The 24,172-nt window shown below is 40.6% G+C and overlaps 1 non-coding gene and 1 pseudogene across 1 annotated transcript; both read left to right on the top strand.

Annotated features, from left to right (window-relative positions):
- LOC143661212 (immunoglobulin kappa variable 4-1 pseudogene) overlaps window positions 1-19,279 on the top strand; it is a 28,112-nt pseudogene extending 8,833 nt beyond the window's left edge.
- On the top strand, window positions 6,926-7,032 carry LOC143661874 (U6 spliceosomal RNA). Its single transcript, XR_013164909.1, has one exon. It is a non-coding gene; the product is annotated as a U6 spliceosomal RNA (small nuclear RNA).
- Window positions 19,280-24,172: the final 4,893 nt, after the last annotated feature.

The raw sequence follows: 24,172 nt of genomic DNA, 5'->3' as shown, positions 1-24,172 counted from the left end.
ACTTGGGCCGTATGATCCAGCAGAACCAATGGTGCTGGAAGTGTCAGTGGCAAATAGAGATGCTGTCTGGAGCCTTTGGCAGGCCCCTATAGGAGAATCACAACGCAGACCCTTAGGATTTTGGAGCAAAGCCTTACCATCTGCTGCAGATAACTACTCTCTTTTTGAGAAACAGCTTTTGGCCTGCTACTGGGCCTTAGTAGAGACTGAACGCTTAACCATGGGCCACCAAGTTACCATGAGACCTGAGTTGCCTATCATGAGTTGGGTGTTGTCTGACCCACCAAGCCATAAAGTTGGGCGTGCACAGCAGCACTCTATTGTAAAGTGGAAATGGTATATACAAGATAGAGCTAGAGCAGGTCCTGAAGGCACAAGTAAGTTACATGAAGAAATGACACAAATGCCCATGGTTTGCACTCCTGCTGCCACATTACCTTCTCTTTCCCAGACCAGAGCTATGGCCTCTTGGGGAATTCCTTACAGTGAATTGACTGAGGAAGAGAAAACTCGGGCCTGGTTTACAGATGGTTCAGCACGATATGCAGGTACCACCCGAAAGTGGACACTTGCAGCATTACAACCCCTTTCTGGGGTGTCCTTGAAGGACAGTGTTGAGGGGAAATCCTCCCAGTGGGCAGAACTTCGAGCAGTGCACCTGGTTGTTCATTTTGCTTGGAAGGAAAACTGTCCAGAGGTGCGTTTGTATAGTGACTCATGGGCTGTTGCTAATGGTTTGGCTGGATGGTCAGGGACTTGGAAAGACCATGATTGGAAAATTGGTGACAAAAAGGTCCGGGGAAGAAGTATGTGGATAGACCTTTCTGAGTGGGCTAAAAACATGAACATATTTGTGTCCCATGTGAATGCACACCAGAGGGTGACTTCAGAAGAGGGAGATTTTACTAATCAAGTGAATAAGATGACCCATTCTATGGATACCAGTCAGCCTCTTTCCCCAGCAACTCCTGTTATTGCCCAATGGGCTCATGAACAAAGTGGTCATGGTGGTAGGGATCGAGGTTATGCATGGGCTCCGCAACATGGACTTCCACTCACCAAGGCAGACCTGGCTACAGCCAATGCTGAGTGCCCAATCTGCCAGCAGCAGAGACCCACAATCAGCCCCCGATATAGCACCATTCCCCAAGGTGACCAGCTAGCTACATGGTGGCAGGTTGATTACATTGGACCACTCCCTTCATGGAAGAGGCAGCGATTTGTTCTAACTGGAATAGACACATACTCTGGATATGGGTTTGCTTTCCCTGCATGCAATGCTTCTGCCAAAACTACTATCCGTGGGCTTACAGAATGCCTTATCCATCGTCATGGTATTCCACATAGCATTGCTTTGGATCAAGGAACACACTTCACAGCAAATGAAGTGCGGGAATGGGCACATGCTCATGAAATTCTCTGGTCTTACCATGTCCTCCATCATCCTGAAGCAGCTGGATTAATAGAACGGTGGAATGGCCTTTTGAAAACTCAATTATGGTGCCAACTAGGTGGCAAAAACTTGAAAGGCTGGGGTAATGTTCCCCAGGAAGCTGTGTATGCTCTGAATCAGCGTCCGCTGTATGGTGTTGTTTCTCCCATAGCCAGGATCCATGGGTCCAGGAACCAAGTGGTGGAAATGGGTGTGGTGCCACTCACTATTACTCCTAGTGATCCACTAGGAAAATTTTTGCTTCCTGTCCCTGCTACCCTGAGTTCTGCTGGTCTACAGGTTTTAGTTCCAAAACAGGGTGTGCTTTCTCCAGGAGAAACAACAGTGATACCACTGAACTGGAAGTTAAGATTGCCACCTGGCCACTTTGGGCTACTTATGCCTCTGGATCAACACACCAAGAAGGGGATTACATTATTGTCTGGGGTAATGGACCCTGACTATCAGAAGAAAATAGGACTGCAACTACATAATGGAGGTAAAGAACAGTTTTCTTGGAATATAGGAGATCCCCTGGGACGTCTATTAGTACTACCATGCCCTGTGATTAAAATCAATGGAAAACTGCAACAACACAATCCAGGCAGGACCACTAATGGCTCTGAGACTTCAGGAATGAAGGTTTGGGTCACCCCACCATGCAAAGAACCATGGCCAGTGCTTGCTGAGGGGAAAGGGAACATGGAATGGGTAGTGGAAGAAGGTAGTGATAAATATGAACTTCAACCAAGTGATCAGTTACAGAAACGAGGACTGTAATGCTGTTTTGTTTGTTTTATACTATTTAAGTTGTAAGATATCAAGTTTAAGAATGAATGTTGCCCAAGGATTTGCACCCTATTCTGGAGAGATTTAATATGTTTCCAGCTATATGCAGGACAGTTGAGTATTGTCAGGTAAAAGAAAAAATGTGTGCTTATTTGTTTTCATTTGGAAATTAAGTATGGTCTAAGGTGATATATATGTATATATACATAGGTGCCAAGTTGACAAGGGGTGGACTGTCATGGTTAGGGACAGGTGTCAACTTGGCCAAGTTGTGGTACCTGTTCATCTGATTGGGCAAGCGCTGACCTGTCTGTTGCAATGAGGACATTTCATAGGATTAGTTCATGATCACATCAGCTACATCCACAACTGATTCCATTTGTAATCAGCCAAAGGGGAGTGTCTTCTGCAATTAGTGATTCTAAATGCAATCATGGGAAGCCTTTTAAGGAGGACTCAGAGGAGACAGGTTGCATTCCTGCTTTGTCTGGTGAGCCTCTCCTGTGGAGTTCTTCCAGGCCATCCATCGGAGTCATCGGCTTCACAGTCTGCCCTGTAGATTTTGGACTCTGCATTCCTACGGACACGTGAGACACTTTCATAAATTTTATATTTGCAAGTGTTCCCTGTTGATTCGGTTTCTCTAGAGAACCCTAACTAATAGAGCCTTGAAGGTCCCTTTGATGAGACCACTGTGGGCTCAATTCCTGTTTCCTGCACCTGTGTCCCCACTCCCTCTGCACACCTGCACTCTGCCCCTACCTGTGGTTCTCCTGTACCCCTCCCATGCCTGGAGGGTTCCTTCCTGTTGCACAAAGATTGAAGACCAGCTGTGGCCTATGTAATTCAGTAAATTTCCCTGCAATTCAGGGGACTGAAACTGCATCTTCTCCAAGAAGGTCTAAAAGTCAGTCTTGGGGAGGGACCCCCATTTCCCTGTGTTTCTCACATTGTGTTTCAGATGTGAGAGCAAACCTTTACCTGCAGTTTAAGGTCCATTTGGCTTTCTCTTACATCTCATAGTTACTCCTCCATCATAGCTTAATAATTCTTTATATTAAACTTCCCCTTTCCTATCAGTTGATGTTCTTCTAAACTCTGTCTTCTTTTTTCAGGGTCCGGTGCTTCTAGTATTTTAAATTCTGTGGTGAGTTTATTGTTATCTGTGGAACATTCTGTCTGGTAGGAGTTTACTTGTGCTTTTCAAAAGTGGAGCATAGATATGAAATTACTATTTTAAAAGTGTATAGATATTTTTAAATCTTCTTTTATTTTTGATCTCTAGCTTAATTTCCTGCAAGTCAGAGCACTCAATATTTTGAAATGTGTTCATGTCCGTTTTCTGTCTTTACCTATGAGCTTTTTTTTTGAGTGCATGGCCCAGACAATGAGCCCAGGTCTTCTGCATGGAAGACAGGCAGGAACTTTCACAGCTACGCTCCCCATGCACCCCTATGAGCATTTTTTTTGGTGGTTCCATGTGTGGCTTGAAGTAAATGTGTAAATTTGTCAATGTTTTCATGATATTTTCTGTTTGTTCTTCAGATTTTCCTATATTTATTAATTTTTCCTGGTTGTTTATAAAGCTGAAAGTGGGGATCTAACATACCACATTTATCTTTGTGTATTTATGCTTGCTCTCCTTATAATTGTTCAATTTTTGGTCTCCATATTTGAGGTTATTAGATGGGTAAAATTCAGTATTATTTTTTCTTCAGGGTGAATTGAAACAACCATCAATGAAATGAAGTGTGTTACCTAGTAATGATTTTTGCATTAAAGAATATGCATTTATATGCTTTATTATATTTTTATAACTGCCCTTTCTTTGGCTAAGATTGCAATTTTATAAATATATATATATATATATATATGATTATATGAGTTTCCAAATTTTATGTTGGAGCTTTCTATTACTTTATGCTGCTTTAGATGTGTCTTCTTTTAAGGACTATGATTCTGGGAGAGTGTGATTCATAAAATGTGATGAACTTTGTATTTTAACTGCAGAATCTGATATGCAAGATAATTACTAATATATTTGTTATTACCTACCATGCTTTTGTGTTGATGGATAATTTTTATTACCCTTTCTTCTTCTTTTTTAGTGCCTTATATATAATCTGCTTTTAATTCTTTTAGTGGTTATTTGACAAATTATAACATACATAACAATATTAATGTCTAAGATTAATTAAAATTTTTGTGCTGGTTTCAAAGTATCATGCACCCCAGAAAAAAGATTCTATAATCCTGATTCAATATCGCTTAGTGGGATCTTTAGACTAAATTGTTTCCATGGAGATGTGACTCACCCAGTTGTGGGTGGGACCATTTTAACAGGTGGTTTCCTCAGAGAAGTGTCTTTACCATTCAAGGCAGGGCAGCTGATAATTAAGTTAGGAGCACCTGAATGCATTTCCAGCTGGCTTTGTTAAGCAGCATCAAAATCGCCCTGCTTCCTGACCAGTTGTTTTGGATGATATGTGGAAGTTCTTTGGGTGATAACAAAGAAGCACAATTAGTCAACCAGGCTTGAGGGCAGAAAATGTCAGTTATATTGACTTAAAGAACATGGAGGAGGAAAGCGGAGAATAAAGATAGTCGAGTATCCCAAGCTTACTTAAATCTGGCCCCTGTATGATAAGGGGGTAACAATCATGGATGAGTCATGGATTCCTGCTTTTATTGTGTCTCGGATGTGAGAGCAAACCTTTACCTGCAGGTACTGGGGATTCCAAGTTTCAAACCAAATGGAGCAAAAAGCAGAAGTAGAAGAGCCAGGCCTTTTGGAGAAACTGAGTGCAGATTCGATCTGCCAAACTCTATGGAGATACAAACCTTGCTAATAATTATGAAGCTTGAGATGGCAAAGTGATGTATGGAGAAGAAGCAGGGGCCATTCAGAGAAGCTAAGGGCAGCTTTTACCACCCCATCCAGGGAGCTGCAGTATTAGAACCAGGTCACAAGGAAGGCAGGACTATCTGTGGTGGTCAGTCAAGAGCAGGGCTTATCCATAGGCAAAAATGATGGGCTGCCAAGCACACTTATTTTGTGCCACTATAAAGGATTGCCACACTGAAAGTGTGCTGTGATTTTTCTGTATGACTATCTGTTTTCCTATTTGTCTTTGATATTCTGCAGTTTTTGAAATGTGTCTCAGTATAGAGTCTTATTTATTAATTTCACTTTGTATGATGGGCACTTGAGTTTGTGAATTGGTTTCTTTCACTGGCTCTGGGTAATTCTTAACCATTATTTGTTGAAATATGCATCTGTCCATTATCTGCCTTCCTCAGATATATATTAGTTCTTCTCACTGTACATCTCTCTGGATATTCTATGTCTGTGGGTTTTGTGTCCATCTTTCTCTTTCTCAGCACTGTATTTTGGAAAGTTTTTTCTGCTCTGGCTTCTAACTGTGTAAATTCCCTACTGTTTTCAATTCCCTTCATTCAGTTTCAATTTTAGGTTTCCTTATCCATGATCTAGAAACTTTGGTTTGGTGGTTTGGTTATATTGAAGAGTGTAACATCATCCTTAAGATTTAGTTTTCTATATACGTACTATATTATTTTTATTCATTCCTTTAAAAAATTTCTGATACCTACAAAATCTGAAACCATAAGGAGAGTGCAGTTGTCAATTCACTTCTGATTCATGCTGCACATGCGCCTTCAGAATTTCCCACCTGGAAGTGCTGTGGGCTCTCACTGCTGTGGCCTGTGCATGGATCTGGCACCCAAGGCACATGTAGGCAGTGTCCTTAGATGTCTTCAGGACAGTGTTCCTTTGGTACCAAAATATTTCCAGTTAGAGGCAATCAAATATCTTTTCAGATCATGGATTTTTTAAAGGAGATAGACACTTCTAATATGAGGTTCTTATTTAGATTGTCCTTTATTGTTGATTGCTGCTTGTGTAACCAGAGAATGTTATACATTTTGAATACATATTTACTTTGAAATAAATTACTGAAAATTTCATTTTTGAAATTGATTACTGCATGTTTCTTGGTCAAAAAGTTGCATTTTGTGTGATATTTTGGGGACTTCACATTACATCCATCCACAATCTACTATGCAATTTGTTTCTCTGACCACAGTGTGCCTTGCACAGGCCCCTCTGGCACTGCGCAGTTGTGCATAAATTTCCGACTAGGCTCTATGTCTTGGTGACAGGAAAAGAGCTGTGAATGGCAGGGTAAAGGACAGTGGTAATGGCACATCCCTACCTTTCTCTGATGTTGATGCTCTGGGACTCTAGTGGAAGGTGTAAAAGAACCTCAACCAAACAAGGTTTAAATCTTTGAAGATTAGGGAAAAATACTTTAGATGTGTACTGAAATAGCCATAATTTCCAGATATATTAGAGACCATATTGCATGTAATGGATCTCTGAGGTATGTTGTAGCCACAAGAAAACAAAGTGTGGACAAGCTGTTTTAGAAAATGTTGGCATAATCTGTGCATCTGTGTTATCATTCATTCTGATTGCAGGTGTCCAAGGGAACCTGTGAATATTGAGTCTCCAGTCTCCCTGACTGACTCATCAGGTCTTAGGGTCACCATTACCTGCAAGTCCAGCCCTAGTATTTCCTCCAGTCTCAACCACAGGAACCAGTCTGCTACAAGCATGTGCTAGTTTTCAACGTTCCAGAATATGATATAGCAGGCCTGGAGTGGCTTTTAAAAAGTTAAATTGTGCTCACTTCAGTAGCACATACACTAAAATTGGAAGAATACAGAGAAGAATTGCAAGGCCCCTGTGCAAGGATGGCACGCTAATTCATGAAGCATTCCATATTAAAAAGAAAAAGACAAGAAAAGAAGAAATCAGTGGAATTTAACAAGTTAAATTCAGGAACCACTCTGTCAGCTGGATAGTCATGTGGCTGGCATGTGTTTGTCCCTTGCTCCTGGGCTCCATTGCTTTCAGCCTCTGTTCTTATGTGGCTCCTCACTTTGCTTATCCAGGGCTGGCTTTCATCTTTTTGCTTCCTTTGGCTCTCCTTAGGTTCTGTCTTGCTAAAAATCTCATGCTAAGCTCCAACATCTCCAATCATCCATGTCTCTATTCTCCAAGTGTCAGCATCTCTTTCAGCCCAGGGTAGTGTCGGCTCTGAGGATTTGATCAATTCTGACTCTCTTCAAAATGTTCCCTCTATTGAAGCATTCCAGTAGAATAAACAAGATGCACCTGAAATGGGTGGAGACACATCTCCATCTAATCAAAAGGTCACACCCACAATTGGACATGCCACATCTTTGGAGATAATCTAATCAAAAGATTCTAAACTACCATATAGAATCAGGGCTGCTCCCAGAAAATGAGGTCAGGATTAAAGCATGCCTTTTCTGGGGTTCATAATAGTTTCAAACTGGCATAAAACAGAAGCCAGGACAGTCCCCCAACTGTTCATCACCTCGGCATCCACAGGGCATATGGCATCCCTGAAAGGTCCTTGTCAGCTGATCACAACAGACTGTTCTCTCAGCATCAGTGGGCTCAAGACTGAAAATGGTCAGATTACTTTGTCAGAAATATCATAGCTTTCCCCCCATGATGATTGACTGTTTGAATACAACCTCCCCCTCTGGACTGCTTGTCATTCAATCTCTTATTAAGTTGCTGCTTCCTGTTCCCACAGCCCTGGAAATACCTACCTCTTCTCTCTTCCTGGGAGGTTGTCTCCTGATTTCTTTTCAAGAAGTTTTTTTCAGGTCAAGGGGATATTTAGAGGGTCTGGTCACTTTAATCCTTTTTGTGATGATCACTGTGGGAAAATGCAGTAAAGATCTCTGTTCTAGTTTCTGTTGCTCATGTAACAATTCCCACAAACATTAGAAATGTCTCATTTACACTTCTGCAAAACATTAGAGCAAAATGGATCTTATCAGTTAAAATCCTGGTGTGTCAGTGTCCCCTTGTGGCAACCTCAGGGGAGAATCTGTTTCTTGCCCTTTCCATCTTGTAGAGACCTCCCAATCCCCGGTCCAGTTTCCCCTTCAGTGTTCTTCATAGTAATCAGTACTTCATCTCCTGACCCTGCTTCTATTGTCACATGTCTCTCTCTGAGAGTTTCATCTCTTTTAAGAGCTCATATGCATTCACAGGGGCACCCAGATAATCCAGGGTAATTTCCAATCTCATCATCTGTGTACTTCATAATATTTTCAAAGTCATTTTTTGCCACATGCAGTAACATTTTGCAAACTCGAGTATTAGGTTAAGAACATATTTGGGGGTTATTAATCTGACTGAAAACTTCTGTGTTGCTTACACTGTCAGGATCATTGTCAGGAAGTTCTGTACAATGCATCACTGTACTGTTGTGCCATCCCTGTGCCCTGCATCCTGTTTCACATCCATCCCTGAAATATAAGACTTTAGACTACTGAAGGAATTCAACTTCCAAAATAAACCAATCAAAGTAACAGGTCTTTATAAATTTAAAAACACTAAAATAATTAAAACCTTTCTCTGCTCACAAATGGAATGAAGTGTGATCTCAATAACCACCAAGGAATGGGAATGCACACAAATATATGGAGATTAAATAGCACCCTCTTATACAACCAGTGGTTCAAAGAAGAAATGGCTAGAGAAATAAGTAGCTATCTGGAGGTGAATGAAAATGAGAATGCTGTGGAGGGCCAGGAGCAATTAATCAGACCCAAGCAGGGAAAGTCCCCACAACATTGGGTGGAATGTCCCCAAGAGTTAAACAATAACAAATGTTAGGAAACTGAGAGAATGGGATATGTTTTGGCAACAGCTAATGTCATTTTTCTGCTTCTATGATACGCTTGCTTGCTAAGAACTGCAAAACCACAACATGATTTCAGCCTTTATAAGCACAACTTGAAAACCTCTAGGTGCTGCTCTCTGAATCTTCCTTCTTGGAAGTTTCTGAGGCAGTTGCCAGCCGGCTAATAGACTCCAAATTGGCTTGCAGTTTTGAATTATGTGGTCTCTCTTTCAGTGTGCCCCACAAGATTTGGAGGCCCCAATGAGATCATCCCTAATGGGACATCTGGTGACCAGAGGTCCTGGGAATCACCCCAGAACTGAGGTCCAGCCTAGGGGAAGGCCTCAGAGAGACATTTTTCCACCCCAGGCAAGGACCAGGAACTGGGCTGGTGCTACAGGACCCTCCAAAATTTTACAAAATCTAGTGGAGTCATCTGTTTCTGGAAACCTCACCAGTGAGTACAGGTCTGTTATTGGATCCAGTAAGGATCTCTGGAAGGCTGGACGCAGCATTACTTCCAAAGTCAGGTCTGGGAGCAAGACGTTGCCCAGGGCTTCTTGTTAGGAATCAATTAAGGATAAGGCTTTTGTGTATCTTGGTTTACTGTGTTCCTTCACTCATCTGTTGGTCTCGTCACATTCTGTGTCACTCTGTCACATTCTGTGTCGTTCTTGTCATAATTGCCATGGGTCATTCAAGCTTATCTTTATGCACTCCCCTTCAATGTTTTTTGAAAAATTTCCAGGAATTTCAGTGGTAGGCCAGAGACTACAGAGCCCCTGTCAATGCCTTCAATTTGAAAAAATTCTGCTCATGGGAGTAGCCGACTTTTAGTTATGGGTGGCCTCCTGAGGGAACCACAGATCTATCTGTGGCTTATAAACTCCAAAGGACAATTTTTGGTAATCCAGGCCACCCTGACCAAATCCCCTATATTCTAATTTGGGTTAAAATTTTAACAGAAAAGGCCAAGTGGTTATGGTCTTGACTGGGGTCCCAAAAAGAAAGCACCCTCCTGAGCCAAAAAGGCCCTCTTAATAAAAACCTCTCAAAAAGAAAAGACTAATGGGATCCCAGTACTGACAGGACCATCAGAGGCTCTGTTCTTGATGGACCCTCTCCATACCCAACAACCCCTCTGCCTCCTCTAAGACCAGAGGGGAAAAACAGCCAAGAGGTGGCATCCAGCCCCTCTGATAGCTGGGAGGTGACCTTCAATCACCCCCATAGCAGAAGTGGCTCTGCTTACCACCCTTCTTCTGGTTCACAATCACCAGATTCTTCCGGAGTTCCAATTTTACCCTTGAGGCAGGTTGGCCCTGCCCGGGGGGTGACCGCCCACCTTTCATGTTCTATATCCACTTTTCCTCTATCAATCTATATAACTGGAAAAATCAGAATTCCTCGTCCTCTGAAAATCCCCGAGGGCTCATCTCTTTCTTGGAGACTGTCTTTTTTACCCACCAACCCACCTGGAATGACTGCCAACAGCTCCAGGTCCTCTTCACCTCTGAGGAATGAGACTGAGTCAGGAGAAAGGTGAGAAAGTTAATTCTCAGACTTAATGGACAACCTACTACTGAATCAACTTGATGAGAGACTGTGTTCCCCTCCACCCATTCCAGATGGGACCCCAACACTGATAAAGTTAAGGAGGCTCTCGATTGGTATTGCCAGACTCTGCTCTGGGGAATACAAGTGGTGGCCAAGAAGCCAACCAATTTGTCTTGATTAAACCAAACTGTACAAAAGCTGCATGAATCTCTAGCTGCTTTCCTTGAGTGCCTCCTTGAGGCATACCACTTGTACACCCCTATAGACCCAGAGGCTCTTGAAAATAGACAAGCCATAAATATAGCATTTGTGACACAGTCGGTCCCAGATATAAGAAAAAAGTTACAAAAGTTAGAAGGATTTGAGGGTAAAGTGCTGTCCGAACTGATAGAGATTGTCAAAAAGACTTTTAATAACAGATATGACCCTGTGACCATGCAGTCCAAAAAAAATAACTAAAATTTTAGTATCCACAATGGTTGAACAGGAAAAACAAAAAGATAAATGGGAAAACCATTGAAAAAAGAAAGGGACACCAAGAAAAAAGGTTGGTCCTAGGTGCAAACCAATGCACCTACTGCAAAAAGAATGGACATTGGAAAAATGAATGCCCTAAAAGAGGACTTAAAGGAATGAAACCGGCCCTTGTTCTGATTGAAGAGGTGAATTGACGGGGTCGGGACTTCATTCTGTTGAGCCCCCAGGAGCCCAGGGTCACCTTAGAAATTGGGGGTAAGCCTATAAAATTTCTTATGAATACTGAGGTGACCCTGGCATTTTCCAGCAAGCAGAAGGGCTCATATCTAAGGAAAAAATCCCCATACAGGGAGCAACAGGAAAGACAAAGTCTTACCCATGGACTAAGAGTAGGATCGATAACCTTGGGGAAGGAACTGTGACCAGCTCATTTCTTGAAATGCCAGAGTGTCCATACCCCCTTTTGGGGAGAGACTTTCTCCAGAAATTACTAGCCATCATCTCTTTCAAGAATGATTTGACTGATCGTTCCTTCAATACAAACCCTTCAGCAATCCTCCTCACTTGCCCCTTATTGGAAGAGTATTTACTTACTGCAGAGGTGGTGCTGCCAGCCCCAGGCCCATATCTGTGGGAATTTAAAGGAAAAATACAAGGTGTATGGGTAGGAACTAATCTACCAGGATTAGCTGCCCACGAGCCCCTCATTGCTGTCCAGCTGACTAACACCACCACCCCAATCAGAGTCTGACAATACCCAATAAGCTTAAAGGCTAAAAGAGGCATTGCAGTTCATATCAAAAGACTCCTGGTGGTTGGCAAGCAGCGCTCTGGGGCTCGCCTTAGATCTCAACACCCTGAGTGTGGATTTCTGCTATGACGACAGCAACTTCAAGGACTCCAGTAAGCCAATCAAGACTCACCTGGAGGGACTTCTGGAGAAGATGGAAGCTTAGTAAAATGCGTGGGTCTTAGTTCCTTCTCCAGAACAGCTACTTAAGAAATAGAAACAGTATAGAACAGCTCGCGGAGCCATGACGGGGAACAGAAACACAGCATACCCCATTCTGGAATGGTTGAACTGGCTAAGAGAATCCACTGTGGTGAGGTCCCCAAGAGGCACATGCTTCCCCGGGCCATGGCGGCTGGCGGCCGGAGCCCCTCCCTCCCTCCTTCCTGGGCTGGCTGAGAGATTTGTACCGGTGGTCCCTCAAGCCGCGGCACCCAGCGCCCCCCCCCCCACGCATGGGTTCTTGGGCCAACGGAGAGCTTTGGATCAGCACTCCCTCAAGCCATGGTGGCCGGCACCCTCCCCACGTGCATCTTCCCCGGTCTGCTAGGAGATTTGGATCAGCACTCACCTAAGCCACGGCGGCCAGCGTTCTCCCCACGCGCGGCTTACCGGGCTGGCTGGGAGATTTGGATCGGCACTCCCCCAAGCCGAGTTGGCTGGAGATCCTCCCCCAACGCGAGAGTCTTCCAAAGTTAAAGGAGACAAAGCATCTTTTACTGGTGGGACCCGCAGACAGACGAGCACCACATACCAGGCAGGATAAGAAAAACAGAGCCAGAGACTTCACAGGAAAGCCTTTCAACCTGCAGGGTCCCACCCCCAGGAAAATCTGATAAACTGTCCAGACACTAGCAAAAAATAACGGATCACACCAGGAAAATTGAAGACATCGCCCAGTCAAAGGGACAAACCAATAGCTCAAATGAGATACAGGAGCTGAGACAACTAATTCTGAATATACGAACAGAAATGGAAAACCTCTTCAAAAACTAAATAAATAAATTGAGGGAGGACATGAAGAAGGCATGGGCTGAACAAAAAGAAGAAATGGAAAGTCTGAAAAAACAAATCACAAAATTTATGGGATTGAAGGACAAAGTAGAAAAGATGGAAAAAAAATGGAAACCTACAATGATAGATTTAAAGAGACAGAGGCTAGAATTAGTGGACTGGAGGATGGGACATCTGAATTCCAAAAAGAAACAGAAACTATTGGGAAAAGAATGGAAAAATTTGAACATGGTATCAGGGAACTCAAGGACAATATGAACCACACAAATATAAGTGTTGTGGGTGTCCCAGAAGGAGAAGAGAAGGGAAAAGGAGGAGAAAAACTAATGGAAGAAATTTTCACTGAAAATTTCCAAACTCTTATGAAAGACCTAAAATTACAGATCCAAGAAGTGCAGCACACCCCAAAGAGATTAGACCCAAATAGGCGTTCTCCAAGACACTTACTAGTTAGAATGTCAGGGGTCAAAGGGAAAGAGAGGATCTTGAAAGCAGCAAGCGAAAAACAATCCATCACATACAAGGGAAACCCAATAAGACTATGTGTAGATTTCTCAGCAGAAACCATGGAAGCTAGAAGACAGTGGGAAGATATATTTAAATTATTAAAAGAGAAAAACTGCCAACCAAGACTTCTATATCCAGCAAAACTGTTCTTCAAAAATGAGGGAGAAATTGAAACATTTTCAGACAAAGAGTCACTGAGAGAATTTGTGACCAAGAGACCAGCTCTACAAGAAATACTAAAGGGAGTACTAGAGACAGATACGAAAAGACAGAAGAGAGAGGTATGGAGAGGAGTGTAGAAAGAAGGAAAATCAGATATGATATATATAATACAAAAGGCAAAATGGTAGAGGAAAATATTACCCAAGCAGTAATAACACTAAATGTTAATGGACTGAATTCCCCAATCAAAAGACATAGACTGGCAGAATGGATTAAAAAACAGGATCCTTCTATATGCTGTCTACAGGAAACACATCTTAGACCCAAAGATAAACATAAATTGAAAGTGAAAGGTTGGGAAAAGATGTTTCATGCAAATAACAACCAGAAAAGAGCAGGAGTAGCTATACTAATATCCAACAAATGAGACTTCAAATGGAAAAGAGTTAAAAGAGACAAAGAAGGATACGATCTACTAATAAAAGGAACAATTAAACAAGAAGACATAACAATCATAAATATTTATGCACCAAACCAGAATGCCCCAAAATACGTGAGGAATACACTGCAATCACAGAAAAGGGAAATAGACACATCTACCATAATAGTTGGAAACTTCAATTCACCACTCTCATCAATGGACAGAACATCTAGACAGAGGATCAGTAAAGAAATAGAGAATTTGAATATTACAATAAATGAACTAGACTTAACAGATATTTATAGGACATTACACCCCACAAGAGCAGGATACACCATTTTCTCAAGTGCCCATGTTCATTCTCAAAGATAGACCATATGCTGGGTCACAAAGCAAGTCTCAACAAATTTAAAATGATTGAAATCATGCACAACACTTTCTCAGATCATAAAGGAATGAAGTTGGAAATCAATAATAGGAAGAGTGCCAGAAAATTCACAAATATGTGGAGGCACAACAACACACTCTTAAACAACCAGTGGGTTAAGGAAGAAATTGCAAGAGAAATTAGTAAATATCTCGAGGCGAATGAAAATAGAAACACAACATAAAAAACCTATGGGACGCAGGAAAGGCAGTGCTAAGAGGGAAATTTATTGCCCTAAATGCCTATATCAGAAATGAAGAAAAGGCAAAAATTCAGAACTTAACAGTCCACTTGGAAGAACTGGAGAAAGAACAGCAAACTAACACCAAAACAAGCAAAAGGAAAGAAATAACAAAGATTAGAGCCGAAATAAATGAAATCAAGAACATGAAAACAATAGAGAAAATCAATAAGACCAGAAGTTGGTTCTATGAGAAAATCAATAAGATTGATGGACCCTTAGAAAGATTGACAAAAGGAAGAAGAGAGAGGACGCAAATAAATAAGATCAGAAATGAAAGAGAAGATATAACCACTGACCTCACAGAAATAAAGGGGGTAATAACAGGATTCTATGAACAACTTTATGCTAATAAATACAACAATTTAGATGAAATGGACGGGTTCCTGAAAAGACATGAACAACCAACTTTGACTCAAGAAGAAATAGATGACCTCAACAAACCAATCACAAGTCAAGAATTTGAATCGTCATTCAAAAGCTTCCCAAAAAGAAAAGTCCAGGACTAGATGGCTTCACATGTGAATTCTCCCAAACATTACAGAAAGAATTAGTACCAACTCTGCTCAAACTCTTCAAAAAAATCAAAGTGGAGGGAAAGCTACCTAATTCATTCTATGAAACCAACATCACCCTCATACCAAAACCAGGCAAAGATATTACAAAAAAAGAAAACTACAGACCAATCTCTCTAATGAATATAGATGCAAAAAACCTCAACAAAATTCTAGCAAATTGAATCCAGCAACACATTAAAAGAATTATACATCATGACCAAGTAGGATTCATCCCAGGTATGCAAGGATGGTTCAACATAAGAAAATCAATTAATGTAATACATCATATCAACAAATCAAAGCAGAAAAATCACATGATCATCTCAATTGATGCAGAGAAGGCATTTGACAAGATTCAACATCCTTTCCTGTTGAAAACACTTCAAAGGATAGGAATACAAGGGAACTTCCTTAAAATGATAGAGGGAATATATGAAAAACCCACAGCTAATATCATCATCAATGGGGAAAAATTGAAAACTTTCCCCCTAAGATCAGGAACAAGACAAGGATGTCCATTATCACCACTATTATTCAACATCGTGTTGAGGTTCTAGCCAGAGCAATTAGACAAGAAAAAGAAATACAAGGCATCAAAATTGGAAAGGAAGAAGTTAAACTATCACTGTTTGCAGATGATATTATACTATACATTGAAAACCCTGAAAAATCCACAGCAAAACTACTAGAGCTAATAAATGAGTACAGCAAAGTAGCAGGTTACAAGATCAACATTCAAAAATCTGTAGTGTTTCTATACACTAGCAATGAACAAGCTGAGGGGGAAATCAAGAAACGAATCCCATTTACAATTGCAACTAAAAGAATAAAATACCTAGGATTAAATTTAACTAAAGAGACAAAAAACCTATACAAAGAAAACTACAAAAAACTGTTAAAGGAAATCACAGAAGACTTAAATAGATGGAACGGCATACCGTGTTCATGGATTGGAAGACTAAATATAGTTAAGATATCAATCCTACCTAAATTGATTTACAGATTCAATGCAATACCAATCAAAATCCCAAAAACTTATTTTTTGGAAATAGAAAAACCAATAAGCAAATTTATCTGGAAGGGCAGTGTGCCCCGAATTGCTAAAAGTGTCTTGAGGAAAAAAAATGAAGCTGGAGGTCTCACGCTGCCAGACTTTAAGGCATATTATGAAGCCACAGTGGTCAAAACAGCATGGTATTGGCATAAAGATAGATATATCAACCAATGGAAACGAATAGAGTGCTCAGATATAGACCCTCTCATCTATGGACATTTGATCTTTGATAAGGCAGTCAAGCCAAGTCACCTGGGACAGAACAGTATCTTCAATAAATGTGCCTAGAAAACTGGATATACATATGCAAAAGAATGAAAGAGGACCCGTATCTCACACCCTATACAAAAGTTAACTCAAAATGGATCAAAGATCTAAACATTAGGTCTAAGACCATAAAACAGTTAGAGGAAAATGTAGGGAGATATCTTATGAAACTTACAATTGGAGGTGGTTTTATGGACCTTAAACCTAAAGCAAGAGCACTGAAGAAAGAAAGAAAGAAATGGGAGCTCCTCAAAATTAAACACTTTTGTGCATCAAAGAACTTCATCAAGAAAGTAGAAAGACAGCCTACACAATGGGAGACAATATTTGAAAACGACATATCAGATGAAGGTCTAGTATACAGAATTTATAAGGAGATTGTCCAACTCAACAACAAAAAGACAGCCAATCCAATTACAAAATGGGAAAAAGACTTGAACAGACACCTATCAGAAGAGGAAATACAAATGGCCAAAAGGCACATGAAGAGATGCTCAATGTCTCTGGCCATTAGAGAAATGCAAATCAAAACCACAATGAGATATCATCTCACACCCACCCGAATGGCCATTATCAGCAAAACAGAAAATGACAAGTGCCGGAGAGGATGCGGAGAAAGAGGCACACTTATCCACTGTTGGTGGGAATGTCAAATGATGCAACCACTGTGGGAGGCAATTCGGCGGTTCCTCAAAAAACTGAATATGCAATTGCCATATGACCCAGCAATGCCATTGCTAGGTATCTACTCAAAGACTTAAGGGCAAATACACAAGCGGACATTTGCACACCACTGTTTATAGCAGCATTATTTACAATTTCAAAAAGATAGAAACAGCCAAAATGTCCATCAACAGACAAGTGGCTGAACAAACTGTGGTATATACATACGATGGAATATTATGCAACTTTAAGACAAAATAAACTTATGAAGCATGTAATAACATGGATCGACCTAGAGAATATTACGCTGAGTGAGTCTAGCCAAAAACTAAAGGACAAATACTATATGGTCCCACTGATGTGGACCAACATTAGAGAATAAACTTGGAATATGTCATTGGTAACAGAGACCATCAGGAGTTAGAAACAGGGTAAGACAATGGGTAATTGGAGCTGAAGGGTTACAGACTGTGCAACAGAACTAGATATAAAAACTCAAAAATGGACAGTACAATACTATCTAATTGTAATGTAATTATGTTAAAACACTGAATGAACCTGCATCTGAGCTATAGTTTTTTTGTTTGTTTGTTTGTATTTTTTTTACTTTTTTATATATTTTTTACTTTTTATTTTTATTATTATTTTTACTTTTTCTCTATATTATCATTCTATATCTTTTTCTGTTGTTTTACTAGTTCTTTTCCTAAATCGACGCAAATGTACTAAGAAATGATGATCCCACATCTATGTAATGATATTAAGAATTGCTGATTGCATATGTAGAATGGAATGATTTCTAAATGTTGTGTCAGTTAATTTTTTTTTAATACAAAAAAAGACTCCTGGTGCCAGGTATTCTTACCCCTGAATTCGACCTGGAACACCCCCTTCTCCCAGTCCAAAAACCCAGGATCAATGATTTCCAGCCAGTGCAAGATCTCTGAGAGGTAAACAAAAGAATTGAAATGATTCATCCCACTGTGCCTAATCCATATACACTCTTGAGCTTGTTACCTCCAAGCCAGCAGGTCTACACTGTTCTGGACATAAAGGATACCTTCTTTTCACTTCCCCTGGCTGCAGTAAGTCAACCCATCCTTGCTTTTGAATGGACTGACCCAGACGGGGGGTTCTCTGGACTCGGTTGCTGCAAGGTTTCAAAAATTCTCCCACCCTGTTCAATGAGGCCTTAAGTCAGGATCTGGCTCATTCTAGGCCACAGCATCCAGACATAACCCTCCTAAAATATGTGTATGACCTCTTACTGGCAGCTAAAAATCTGTCAAACTGCAAAAAGGCAACTGAAAACTTGCTACAGGAACTAGCCCAGTTGGACCATCAGGTCTCAGCCAAAAAGACCCAACTCTGCACCAGTTCAGCAACATACTTTGGGTATGAATTAGAAGGGGGAAAAAGAGCTCTGTCTTCTAATAGGATTGAAGCTATCCTAAAAATACCTCAGCCAAAAACAAAAAGACAGGTATGAGAGTTTTTAGGAGCGGTTGGATATTTCTGGCTCTGGATTCTCAGGTTTGCAGGAATAACAAAACCCCTGTACACAGCAAGTAAGGAGGAATCTCTAACCTGGGTCAAGACTGAGCAAAACAGCTTTTAAAATGCTGAAATAGGTGTTTGTGAGCACCCTGCCTTAATCTTGCCTGACCTGTCCAAGCCTTTTCTACTACATGCCGCTGAAACCTGAGGAATAGCAAAAGGAGTCCTCACCCAAATGCTAGTACCATGGAAAAGGCCAGTTGCCTACCTATTTAGAAGACAGACTATGTGACAGCCGGGTGGCCAAGCTGCTTCTGAGCCATTGCCACCACTGTCATTTAAATAAAAGAAGCCTCTAAATTAACTCTGGGACAGGACTTACACATAGTGGCCCCACATTCAGTAGAAGCATTACTAAGGAGCCTGCCTGAGAGATGGCTCTCAAATGCCTGGATAACCCAGTATCAGGTATTGCTACTGGATCCCCCAAGAATCTGCTTCCTAAAAATGGCGGCTCTTAACTCCACCATCTTGCTTCCAGATGATGACATGTCCGAGCCCATCCATGACTGTTGTGAGAACTTGGAATCTTTCATGAACCTGAGAGCAGGCCTCACTGACAACCCCTGGCCAAATCCTGATGAAGAATTATATATGGATGGGAGCAGTTAAGTCTCAGAGGGAATCAGATATGCGGGGACAGTGGTGGTAACTGTGGACTGGGTCATCTGGGCTCAGGCCCTAGGACATGGGACTTTGGCCCAGAAGGCCAAACTAATAGCTCTGACCCAGGGCTCTAAGGAGGGAAATAGGAAAGGTTGTCAACATCTACATGGACACCAGATATGCCTACACTACTGCGCATGTCCATGGGGCACTATGTCAGGAGTGGGGACTTTTGACATCAGGAGGAAAGGAAATAAAAATATGCCAGAAATACTCGCCTTGCTAGAGGCTATCTGGCTGCCAAAAAGGGCAGCCATTATACAGTTCAAAGGACATCAGACGGCCAAAACTCAAATTGCCAGAGAAAATGCCCTGGCAGATAAAACAGCAAAAGAGGTTGCTCAAAAACCAGTGGGGACACTGCAGATACTTCCTGTCTTACAGGGGCGAGTGCTACCAAGCCCTCCAAAATATACCAGGGGAGAAATTAGACTGGAAGAAACTCTAGGCACTAGAACAAATCCAGACAGTTGAAAAATTCTCCCAGATGGGAGAATCCTAGTGCCAGAGCACCTGGGGAAAAATTTGCTTACCCAGGTTCACAAAAATACACACCTGGGCATTATGAAACTAACTAAACTTTTACAGAGAGATTACTACATTCACCAATTGCAACAATAAGCCTGGCGGGTATCATCCAGATGCCACACCTGCACCCAGGTAAATTCTGGCCAAGGAAAAGAAATGCCCCAAGGAACTAGACTGAGGGGACAAGCCCCAGGGGAACAGTGGGAAATAAACTTCACAGAAATATTACCTTGTCCATATGAATACAAATACCTGTTAGTCTTCATCAACACCTTCTCCAGATGGACTGAGGCATTCTCTACCAGAACCAAGACAGCACAAATAATAATAAAAAAAACTAGTTTCTGAAATTGTCCCCCGATTTGATCTCCTGACTGCAATGGAGTCCAACAATGGGCTGGCGTTCATCACCCAAGTTACCCAATTGTTAGCAAAAAATATTAAATATCAAATGGAAATTACATTGTATTTATAGGCCACCGAGTTCAGGGCAAGTTGAAAGAATGAATAAAACAATAAAAAAAACTTTAAATAAGCTAAAGCTCGAGACTGGTGAAAACTGGGTGAGTCTCCTTTCATTTGCCCTCCTAAAAACTAAACACACTTCCTATGCTAAGGGAATTACTCTATATGAAATCATGTTTAAATGACCACCTCCAGTAAACCCTAAACTGGAGGAAAAATAGCTGAGTTAAATAACCATTCTCTTCTGAAATCATTATAGGCCCTGCAATCTACCACCCAGTAAACTCAGGAACTGTTAAAAGCAGCCAATCTGGGACCGACAAATCTTGCCCCTAAAAAGATCTATTTCAGGTGCAGCCTGGAGACCTAGTCTGGACAAAGAAGCTTCAGCCAGCCACCTTGGAGACCCAGTGGATGGGACCCCTGCCAGTGATATGAAAACTTATTTTCTTGGTCCCCATGGCTGACCACAATCTTTTCTGCCATAGCAGGGTCCCTAATTCTCATACTATTAAGCTTAATGTTGGGACCCTGTATAATCAACTGCCTAACCTCATACATGCAATGAAAAATACAAACTGTTAAATTATTAGTCCTTGGAACCCAATATCAGCAAATTTATAATCAAAATAAAGAAACAATGATTTGATTCTCTCATAAAACCAGTGGGGAATGTGGAGAGGTGGGAGCAATCATCAGGCCCAAGCAGAGAAAGTCCCCACAACATTGGGGTGGAATGTCCCCAAGAGTAAAACAGTAACAAATGTTAGGAAACTGAGAGAATGGAATGTGTTTTGGCAACAGCTAATGGCATTTTTCTGCTTCTATGATACACTTGCTTGCTAGCAACTGCAAAATCACAACATAATTTTAGCCTTTATAAGCACACCTTGAAAACCTCTAGGTGCTGCTCTCTGAATCTTCCTTCTTGGAAGTTTCTGAGGCAGTTGCTGGCTGGCTAATAGAGACTCCAAATTGGCTTGCAGTTTGAATTGTGTGGTATCTCTCTGGGCGTGCCCCACAACAAATATAACATGTCAGAACTCATGGGATGTGCCAAAGTCTGTACTCAGAGGGAAATTTATTACCCTAAATCTCAATTTTAGAAAACAAGAAAAAGCAAAATTCAAGGACTTAATGACTCACCTGGAGGAACTTGAGAAAGAATAGCAAACTAACGTTAAAGCAAATAGAAACTAAATATCAAAAATTAAAACAGAGTTAAATGTATTGGAGAACGTTTTAATACAAAAACTGAGTTTAGATGATATAAGCAAAGAAAACTACAGGCCATTTTGCCTAATGTACATACAAGCAAACATTCTAAACAAATCATTAGCAAATTGAATCCAACATCACATTAAGAAAATTATACACATCACAACTGATTGGGATTTGTACCAAGAATACAAAGATGATTCAACACAAGTAAATTAACTAATGTAAGGCTGCATGTCAACAAATCACAAAGGAAAAATCACATTATCATCTTGATTGATGGTGAAAAAGCATTCCACAAAAATCAACATCCATTTCTGATAAATAAACTTCAAAAGACAGGATTCAAAGATAGCTTCCTGAATATGATAAAGGGCATATATGAGAATCAACAGCCAGCATCATACTCAATGGAGGGGAACTGAAAGCTTTCACCCCAAAATAAGGAAAGAGACAAAGACACCTGCTGTCACCCCTACTCTTCAATACTGTGCTAGAAGTGCTGGCTAGATCATTCAGGTAGGATGAAGAAATAAAAGACCTCCAAATTGGAAAGGAAGCAGTAAAACTCTCATTATTTGCAGGTGACATGATAATATACTTGGAAAATCGTGAAAAATCTACAACAAAGTTACTTGACTAATAAACATATTCAGCAAGGTGGCAGGATATAAAATTTATGTGCAAAATTACCTGCATTTCTATATACAAGCAATGGCCTAGCTGAGGAGTCACTTGCAGAAAAAAATCCATTCAAAATAGCAAATTAAAGAATCAAGTATTTAGGAATGAACTTAAGTAGAGATGTAAAGGACTTGTATGCAGAAAAGTGCATAACATTTGATTTGCTAAAAGAAATCAAAGAAGACATAACTGGATGATAAAAAAAAAAGAGGGGAATGAAAAGACATTCCCCACTCCTGGAAGGTTAAATATAGATAAGATGTCCATTTCACCCAAAATGATCTACAGATTCAACACAATTCCTAATAAAATTCCAACAACCTACTTTGAAGACTTGTAAAAGTGAGTTATAAAATTTATCTGGAAAGGAAGGAGACCCTAAATAGCAAAAAATATCCAAAAAAGAAAAATAAAGTGAGTGGGTTAACACTTCCTAACTTTAAAGTTTATTATAAAACCACTGTGATCAAAACAGCATGGTACTCACACAAAGATAGAAGTATTGACCAATGGAATCAAATTGAGAGTGCAGAAATAGACCCCAAATCTATGGTCAATTGCTTTTTTGATAAGGCCCTCCAATCCACAGAACTGGGACAAAATAGTGTTTTCAACAAATGTGCATGGCAGAACTGGATATCAAGAAGAATGAGAGAGAACCCATACCTCATGTCCCAGGCAAAAATTAACTCAAAATGGATCAAACACCTAAATATAAGAACTAGCACCATAAAGCTTCTGGAAGAAAATGTAGGGAAACATCTTCAAGACGTAGTAATAGAAGGTAGCTTCCTAAACTTTACACCCAAAGCACAAGCAGGGAAAGAAAAAACAGATAAAAGGGAACTCCTCGACATTAAATGCTTCTGTACCTCAAAAGACCTTGTCAAAAAGGTGAAGAGATGGCCAACTCAGTGGGAGAAAATTTTTGGAAATCACATATCGGACAAAGTTTGATATCCTGCATACAGAAAGAAATCATACAACTCAACAACAAAAGAGCAAACAACCCAATTATAAAATGGGTTAAAGATATGAATAGGCACTTTTCTGAAGAGAAAATACAGATGGCTCCAAAACACAAGAAGCTATGCTCATTTTCATTAGCTACAAGGGAACTGCAGATCCACAGTACAACAAGATGCCACTTCACACCTAATACCTGCTATTAAATGAACAGTGAACTATAAATGTTGGAGCAGATGTTGAAAAATTGGAACACATGCATTGCTAGTGGGAATTTATAATGGTATAGCCAATATGGAACACAGTTTGGCAGTTCCTTAGGAAACTAAATATTGAATTACCCTATGACCCAGGAATAGCAGTATTTGGTATATAACCAGAAGAGTTGAAAACAGTGACACAAACAGACATTTGCACACCGATGTTCATAGCACCATATTTCACAATTGTCAAAAGATGGAAACAGTCCAAATTCCCATCAATGGATGAGTGGATTAACAAAATGTGGTATATACATATGATGGAATATTATGTCACATTAAGACAAAATGACATTTTGAAGACCATGAGAAGTGGATGTGCCTTGAGGACATAATGCTGAGTGAATTAAGCCAGACAGAAAAGGATCAATACTATATGACTCCATTTTTATGACCATGGTAAAGGTCAAATTAGAGCCTCATGTTACAGAATATAAGTGACTTAGAGATACATAGAAGTGAGAGATAGGTGAACAGTTAGCTAATGAGGGTGTTTCTGCTTGCTAGCTGCCAGAATGCAATATACCAGAAATGGAATGGCTTTTAAAAGGAGAAATTTAACAAGTTGCTTGTTTAAAGTTCTAGGGCCAAGAAAATGTCCCAATTAAAGCAAGTCTATGGAAATGACCAATCAAAGGTTTTCATCCAGGGAAAGATACCTTGGTTCAAGAAGGCTGATGAAGTTCAAGGTTCTTCTCTCAAGTGAGAAGGCACATGG

Source organism: Tamandua tetradactyla, chromosome 17 (assembly GCF_023851605.1).
Source record: "Tamandua tetradactyla isolate mTamTet1 chromosome 17, mTamTet1.pri, whole genome shotgun sequence".
Lineage (NCBI taxonomy): Eukaryota > Metazoa > Chordata > Mammalia > Pilosa > Myrmecophagidae > Tamandua > Tamandua tetradactyla.
The sequence above is the reverse complement of the archived record's forward strand: the minus strand, read 5'-3'. Positions and strand labels throughout refer to the sequence as shown.